The sequence below is a fragment of the Pinus tabuliformis genome, chromosome 4_1 (genome assembly GCF_031772625.1).
Source record: "Pinus tabuliformis cultivar Carrire ecotype Pingquan chromosome 4_1, CPIR1, whole genome shotgun sequence".
Classification (NCBI taxonomy): domain Eukaryota; kingdom Viridiplantae; phylum Streptophyta; class Pinopsida; order Pinales; family Pinaceae; genus Pinus; species Pinus tabuliformis.
The window spans coordinates 477060239-477069871 of NC_142303.1; positions in this window are offsets into that span (position 1 = coordinate 477060239).

Consider the following 9633-nt stretch of genomic DNA (forward strand, 5'->3'; position numbering starts at 1 on the left):
GGTCGTCTCAACTCTCTCTAGGTATTTTGCGTTGTTTATGGTTCTCTGCTTGATTTATTTGGTTGGGGTTTCAACTCTAAGGAGTTCGTTGTATAAATTGCTTACTGTGTCTGTATAGTTTTCTCTCGAACATTATCGACTGCTTGGGAAGCCGAGAGCTTTTGTGATTATTAAGGGTTTATGCGGCCTCGTGGCTTCTTTAATAGTTTGTTATAGTTATTTTGATTAGGCCAGCCTGTAGACAAGCAAGTCGGTAATTGTATGAATTGTCGATGGTTGGTGAGTCCAACCCTGGCTCGACTTATGACAGTTTGGACATTCATAAATATTGTGAATTATTTATAGTTCTCAATATGCTTCATTCATCTAACCTCTTCATTAATCTAGAGGCGGTATTTCTACCCACAGTGCCTCTATGTGGATTTTCTTTATCTAGTTTAAAATTTTGTATAAATGGGTTTTGTTGATAATGTCGTTTTTCTATTTGCTATATGCATTTGAATTATTGTTAGAATGGTTGTATGCCTTATTCCTTTACAGTAGTTAGGGTTTATAATTAGAGGATGATTCCTTGGGGTTTACTACCATGATTTTCTTTTAGTACTTGAATGTTTAAATTGTTTCTATGCATGCATTCTCCATCACTTATGTAGTTATTTAGCTAGGCCTTGTCTAGGATTTTTAATGTATTCATTTCCCTTAATTCTATTTGAATTTCACAGTTTGTTTTTCTTCCGCACTCATAGTTAAAAAATGGTACTTGAGTACTCCTCGAAACTCAGGTTCCGGTAATACCTGTACTCGGAATTTGCCCTTTCTTACTTTAGTTAGTGCCTTAAATGCTTAAGTTGTAATAAAAGGTTTATTCTACTACTTACGATGACTTCTGTTAGTAAAGATTGGTTTCCTAGTTATTGAATTAATTTCTTTGACAATCTCTGTCAGTGAAGACTTGTTATTCTAGTTAGCGCTTAATTGTTTCAACTTATAACCATGATAGTTTTTCTTACAATCCTTGTCTGTCTTTCTAGTAATGTTTTATTGTAATTGGTTATGGTATTTAACTAAGCACTGAAAAATTCTTTTCTTACATGGAATATCTATTCATGAACTCCTTATGTAATTACCATAAATTAACTAGTCAATTTCCTAATTTCTGATAATGATTATCATGCATAGATTATATCAATATACAGGATAAATGTCTAGCTATTAAACATGAGAAATTTTCACTTATCTGGACCGATGTTTCCTAGTTTTTTCCTATTTCGGTCTACAACCAGACCTTGCTTCTTGTTTCTTTGCCTCCCAACCTTGAGACTATTATGCCAAATAGTCTCCCCCTGATATGTTCCTGTGTACAGGAACTTATTTTCTATGAGAACTCACAGTCTCAGATTTTTCCTATTTCAGTCTACAACCAAACCTTACTTCTAGTTTCTTTGCCTCCCAACCTTGATTCTATTATGCCAAATAGTCTCCCCTCGAGCTGTTCATGTGTACAGGAACTTCTTTTCTAGGAGAACTCACAGTCTCACAGTTATCTGGTCCAAACCAGACATAGCCACATAAAACTGCCTAACACTTCAACACAATTTTTTCCTTTTACTCAACATTTTCCTGATCTCAGATATCCCTATCCTCTTGATATTCTTGAATAAATCCTCAAGAAATCAGTTAGGGACAGGTAACTGTCTCTCTAACTAATTAACAAATAAAATAACATTTACTGATAACTAATTTATTTTCAAAAAAAAATTCCAATTTTTTTTTTTATAACTAAGAAAATAAATAATTTATTTGATTTGCAGCGATTAAAAATATTTACATGATGTGAGGATATTACATTGGAAAACAAAAAAATTATAAAATTTAAATATCTCAATAAAATATTTACTAAATTAAATTTAAATTATAAAATTTTAAATATATTAATAAAATATTTATTAAATTAGTTTTTTTTTTTAAATTTAAATCTATGTTGAAAAGTAAAGTTTCAAATTAATTTTTAATTTTAATTATATATATTTATAAAAAAAATTGTTGATTAAATCTACATTGCATAATAACTAACCTTTAGAAAGTCACTACCCTACAAAATAAAGTTTGAGCTTCTCGACTCAACAAAATAAAGATGGTTATTTTCGGTACTCTCAAAATTTAGTTATTTCTTTAATATAATTAAAAGGGTTAACTCATTAAGTGTTAAATGATTTTTTAATTAGATAATATAAAATCAAATTATTTTTCAAACATTTGTAAATAATAATTAAATATTTTATATTATTTTTTTTTAATTTAGATCAAGGAAATAACTTAATTAATTTTTTTTAAGATTTATATATAATTAGATTATTATCAAGATTTAATCTTAATTAAAATATATTTAAAAGGTAAAAGATTTAGAAAATCTTGATTTAAGATATTTCATGTGAACATCGTATACTAATTTTTATTAATTCTATTTTTGCTATTTATATGGAAGAGATGTAATTTAGTGACTCAATCAAATTACATAAAAATAACAATTAATTATAATAAAATAGTTAATTTACAATTGGCAACTCAATTCCATCCATATTTAACCAAATTCACAAGCAATGAGCAGAAAAATAGAACACACTTAGACAATGTCTAACCATTTGTTTATACAATGTCAACTTTGATTAGTGAAAATATTTCACAAGGACATGTAGCACTGATTTTTATTAATTTAATATTTAGGGCATAACTAATTGGAGTAGTCTAACCATTTTTCTTTTTAAATCTATATTTGGTTAAATTTAGTCAAATCAATATAAAAACCAATTACAACCCATCTAGGTCATATTGCATCTAGGTCATATTGCATTGATTTTTATTAGTTTAATTATGGAGACATAACTAATTGGAGTAGTCTAACTATTTTAATTTTTAGATCCATAACCTAATCAACTTTCAAATTTCACAATTTTCATTAGTTAAGACATTTCACATGGGCATATTGCATTGACTTCTATTAATTCAATTCCATAGGAATAACTAATTGGAGCAGTGTAACTATTTTATTTTTTGGACCCATCTCCTATCAATCTAGTCAAATCATTATCAAATTCGATTAGCACCATCTAGCTCCACAATCTAAAGCATTTAGATAATTCCTAACTAATTTGTCAATAGGAAGTAGACTTCAATTAGTGAAGATATTTAGTATGGACATGTTGTATTAACTTTTATTAATTCAATAACCTAGATGCGGGTGCTCCCGAGGCGCATCCAAGGCTGGTTAATATTGCGCCGGCAGCTGGCTTCGCACCTGGTGATCTGGCACGGCGCTCATTACCCTCCTGCGATTGAAATGAATGTATTATGGTACAGGCAGCTCGTTAAGCATTCGGCATTGAATGCGCTCCCTGTTCGAGATCTGGCGCAGGCTGTTTTAATCATGGCTCAGTCTCTGGTTTTGGTTATCATTCTCATCGGGTCTTTCCATATCCGTCTGCCATTATTCCTGCATCCCTGTTTTGCTCTGGCAGCTTGGGGGCTTCTCCGGAGTCTGTTCTTTACCTGGCTTGCCCACCCTTGGCCCTATTCTGTCTGGTCTTGTTTAGTCCCTTTCTCAGGTCTCTCTGTCTTCCTGAAGATGGTGCGCCGCCGTGGTGTTTCTCGCCATGGAGGCACCAGTGGTAATCGTGGTCGCTCTCAGCCTGCTCCCCAGAATATCATTCCTCTAGCTTCAGCTTCCCCGTCCTCTGATCATGGCAAGCCCTTCCCGCATAACTCATTTCAAACCACCCGTTTTAAATTTCACAGTCTGCTCAATAAACCAATTCTCTCAGCTAGCATTGCAGTCATTTTGGCTAAGGAAGAAGATAAGCCCAGCAACTCAGTCCATACCTCACCTTCACAGTCTCAGGACGACAGTGTGCTCCAGGGAGATGTGGTAGGAACTGTGTTTAATTGTGATGACTTGCATGATGCGGGGAATGTTCCTGAGGTCCCTCAGCCTCCAGTTGATATTGCTCAGCACAATTTGCCTGCGGTCGAGCCGGTGCACCCTTCTGATGGCAATCTGAACTTGGTAGTTCCTCCAGGTGGCTGCGACACGGGAGATGGGGACAATGTCGTTGACATGTGGATGGGCTCTCCTTGCCGGGTGGAAAAGGATGCTCCGGACTCTCTGAAACATGCTTGAAATATACAGTACCGCGCCTACTGATGGCAGCTTCCCTTCTGGTCTTTATATCCTATTGCTATGCTTCTTTGGATTATGTCAATTATGTTTTCTATCAGGTTCTGGCTAGGTATAGTTATCATCCATTATAGTCTAATGCTTTGTATCAGGTCCTGGCTCAGAAAGCCCTTGTTTTTGTTAAGTTTTGTATATGGCTATCAGGGCAGCACAATTATTAGTAAAGCCATAGTTCTTAACTGTTATGTAGTGCTGTTCACCACTTTGGTTCGCATTTTTATATGTAAGGTCTCTGGAAACCATGTATTGAGTTTTCTCAATCCCGGGATTGGTGTCACATGGTTATCTGTCTATCAAGGCATCTGGTCTTATGGCCCCTAGGTCAGGGTTGTTGGATGGCTTTAGCCTCCTATGAGGTCTTAACCTCTCTGTAAATATTTTCTCTTTTTTAATAGATTTAGCCTTTACGTAAAAAAAAAAAAAAAAAAAAAAAAAAAATAAAATAAAAAATTCTTAATTCAATAATCGAACCATAAGTTATTGGGGTAGTCTAACTATTTTTCTTTTTGACCTATATCTAACCAAATTCAATCAAATCATTACTAAAATAGATCAAAAAGTAAAATAGTAAATAGTTAGACAATTCCTAACTAAATTGTCTAAACTTTGATTACCAAAAACATTTCACATAGGCATATTACCTGAATCCTTGGCCTTGCCACCAACAAACTTAGTTGTTTTTCTACATATATGCATTTAGCCAATTTGATATTCTTATCCCCTCTAGTCGACTTGATTCTTTTATTAGTTTTGATGACACTTCCACATTTGCAAGTTTTTGGGTCCCATGAACATTTAATTAAAGAAGATGAAAGCATGCAACTCTCAACTTTTTCTTGAAGTCCTCTCTCTCTCTCTCTCTCTCTCTCTCTCTCTCTCTCTCTCTCTCTCTCTCTATATATATATATATATATATCAGTAATTGTTATCCATTAACTTCTTACCAAATCCTTTTTTATTATTTACTTTGCATGGCTTGATGAAGTAGACATAGAAATATTTATTTTATCATATGTAAAAGATTGTGTTTCCTTATCTCATAAATAAGGGCTTCCAAACATCACATAACATGTACCTTGTTATATTCATGTTGTTAACAACTTTCAATCATTTTAGAAAATGGGGGATCTATTAAAGAAATCATCCTCCCTTTCATCTTAAGGGTTAGAGTGAGGTTGTTTGTACTAAGCCATCCCACTCGTATACTCACTTAAGAGTTCACTATTCTCAAATCCAGTACAACAATATTCATCGGCATAAAGTTATTACAACAATATTTATCAAGGCATTATAGATCATCATGTCATTTTGTGGGGATTTGAACCTAGGCGGTGAAGATAACTACCATTTTGCTCAATCACCCGAGATAACCCTAGTTGAGTATAAAATTTTGGAAATGGGGATCGCCCAAGGAAATAAATTGGCCTCCCTCTCAGCGTAAAGGCAAGAGAGAGGTTGTTGGTACTTAGCCAACCCATAGTATAAACTCACTTAAGAGCACAACATAGTTACTCTATTCCATAGCTACAACATGTCAAACTACATGACTTGAACCTAGGTAGTGAGGATCATAATGATTCTTCCCAACCACCCAAGCTAATTAAATTTATTCAAGCATGTGAGGTATTTATCTCTATCTACTAGGATGATAACTCATAAAAGTCCCACATCAACACCCTTGGTTGTTTCATCATAGATGAATTTGAAAAATCACTATAAATAGATGTAAGTTGTATTACCACATGAAGAGATCGTTATATATTGTTCTTCTTCAAAAATGTGACTTACTTCAATTGTCCATATATGAAGAGATCAAGACTCCCTATTTCCTCAATACATAGACCAATCTTCTCTTCATCGATATAACATAACTAGGAATGCAATTCATTATTGACAAATCTTAATGTAATCATCAAAAATTTCTCTTACACAACATTAGCATATTTTCAGTTATCTAATTGATGTTAACAACAACACATTGTGCGACCAAATACTAGTGTTATATCCTCCATCTTGTAATTATCATTCTTCTCAACAATGACCTTCCACAACCTCCATGAACATATCTAGCTTTGATCCTTAGGTCGAATCCTTTCTCTTATTGCAAAGCATTGTATGCAAATCTCATGCTACAAAATGTAGTGTACATTTTTGCAAGCAAATTGGTTCAAGCACTTCTCTATGTCCCAATAAAATGGGTAGTGTGTTACCAACTACAAAACAATCTTGAGCCTTAACGCACGTCTCCTTAATCCAATTAGATATACATAAGATCTAGGTATCCTAACTCCAAATAATAGATGTGACAAATCTCATAGGATTTATACTTGCACTCAACACATCCAACAACTTTGTGCTTCTTCACCATAAATAATGGCTTTCAACATGCTACCACTCTTATGAAAGGGTTTAAGCTAACCAAACTTTGATGCCACATGTTAAAATTTGAAGAGAAATAAATTAGACAAAGATATGCATAGGAAACACAAAGAGCCAAAATTTACCCAAAAATCATTGTCTAAGAAAACAAACACCCATATAGATGTTTATTTTATTAACATTGGATAATCCAACCAAACACTAGGCTACATGATGCATTTTACAATGGAGTATTTCAATCCATTAAATAGGCTTCATCATATGTAATACCATGAGGTACCTAATACCATGGGGTCCTAAATTTCCATTTTTGAACCAACAAACTCAAATGACATCTTAACTACTTTATTATTGAGTTAATATTAACCCAATAAATGAATACATCTTAGGGGACACATGGATGGCATTTAGATGCTTGAGCACTAGGTATCAATGTTATAAACATAGTTAGTGGAGCAAACTCAAGTCTTAGGCCCTAAATGAGACTTTTATGCCCCTTGGGATAGTTATGACACCTTAAAAAAACACACAAAACCTCTTGAGGGTATCCTTAGCATCAATTTGGATGTTTTGAGCACCAAGTATGGGTCTTGAGGTCATAGAAATGGGCAAGGGAGGAAACCAAAAACACTAATGATGCTTCAAATCACCACGCATGATCTCATGAGGGTATCATTGGCCTCCGAGTGGAGATATTGTAACCAATATTGTTTTCTAGCACTATATATGTGCCTTAAGGCCCTCAATGTGGTCAAGGGAGGAAACTTGGGTCTGAGGCCCTAAATTGTGCTTTTTGGCATCTAAAAACATTAGTGATGCCTCAAACTACTTGACACAATCTCACAAGAGTATCCTTGGCCTTTGAGTGGGGATATGGGAATCACATGGATATTTTGAGTACTACATAGGTTTCTTAAGCCCTAAACATGGTTGAGGAAGAAAAATTTGGCCTTAGGCCCTAAACAAGGCTTCCAAGCATTCGAGGACATTAATGATACCTTGATTCACCATATATGACTTCTAGAGGGAATTATTCAACTTTTAGTGGAATATAGGTACTAATTGAAATATTTGAGCACTAAGTAGGTGTCTCGTCCACAGATATAGTTAGGGAAGGAAAATTGAGTGATTGACCCTAAATGAATATTTTAGGCATCCAAAGATAGTAATGACACTTGGAAACATCATATAATTTTTTTTGAGGGAATTCTTACCCTATAAGTACGTATATATGCATCATTTGAGTATCTTAAGCACCAAGTATGAATCTTAATGCCCTAGATATGATTAGGGGATGAAATATGGTCCTTATGTCCTAAATAATGGCATTGGGTACATGAGAACGAGAACAACACCTCCAACCATCAAATAAAATATTAATTGATTTAATTGAACGTTAATATGTTTTCATATCAAATTGGTTTAATTGAATGTTAATATGTTTTTATGTTTTTTAAGAAGTTGACACAAGATTAATGTTTTTTAAAAGATTAATATAATTCATTTTAAGAAATTTATATATATATATATATATATGGGGGAACTTTTTATTATTTATTTAACTTAGTAATTAAAAGTATAAATTTAGAAATGTGAAAATATATCTATATTATTCATGAAATAATATTTATATTTAGTTTAAAATGTTTATACATTTATTATATTTTAAAATATGCATATTTTACAATAATTAAAAAAATATTTATTACTATTTTTGTTTAGTTAAAAGCTCGTTTTTATTATATGTAAGGAAATAGGGTAGCTGTCCAAAACTCATAGGCATCTGGTAAAAGTGAAACCCTACCCCTTACAGACTATCAATAATTCCACATGGCAGGGTTTTCTTTGAATAACAATGATGAGTCAACTTGCATTAGTGGATAGTAACGAGTGATGGTTCTTTCCAATATTAATTTGACAACTAAATTATGATAAATTTTCTCATATCTTCAAAAATTTAAAAAATCATCTAATAATAAACCCATCTAAAAAATATCCCATACATTATTAAACCTTATTAAACCAAATAAAAACAAATGACATCTCCTTATTAAACCAAATAAAAACAAATGACATCTGAAACTCCCCGTGCATGACTCAAGAGAAGTTCAAAATTTCAAATAAAACAAACGTGTAATAATCCATCTAAATGAAACTTGCTGGAAGAAATTCACATTTTTTTAAAGTAAAAGAGACGTGTAATAATTCCTCATTAATAAGAGCATGAGCATCTCATGTCAATTATGAAAAAGCAGTGTCAATGAGAGACTGTGCTTATTAATTTCTTTCTCGGACCTTTTAGATTACAATGTTTTTTCCCAGTAGTTTTGTCATAGAATTTTTTAAAAACTTTTGTTTGGCATTATAAGATGAGCCACCAAAAAAACAAAGTCACCTTTTCTTCAGTGAACCTAGTATTCTAGCTTGAATTCGTTTAATCAGTCAGATTGATTTTCAAACAATTAACAGTCATGCCACTCCTCAAGCAGGAATTTATGAGTGCCCATGAAGTTCAACATGCTGCGTTGGGATGTTGGAATGAGTACCAAATGGTACCCATGACTTGATCAATGTGGTTTTTCTGCTGTGAGAACACTAAAAATGCATGTATCGGAGGAGTTTCACAAATGAACAAGTAGGATATACTAATGTTTTTCAAAATATTGAATGGTCACTGATGACAATATTACTATGGTTGAGTAAGATAGTGAAGAAGTAATATGGGCGAAGTCCAAAAGTATATTCAATAGCCACTAAGTTAGATATATTAAATATAATTAAGCTAGATATATGTAAAATAATTTGGCAAAAGCTAAAACTCTACGAGAACAGAGAGCTTTAATTTTTTTGATAAAGAATCAAAAATACTTTTAAAATTTAAAATCTAATAAAGAAATAACATTCTATTATATCAGGAAAAAAAAAAAATTATTTTATTTTCACAAATGATCAAAATTTATTTTAGGATATCAATCAATATTGAACTTTTTTCAGAATTATTCAACATAATCATGTCATGCTAG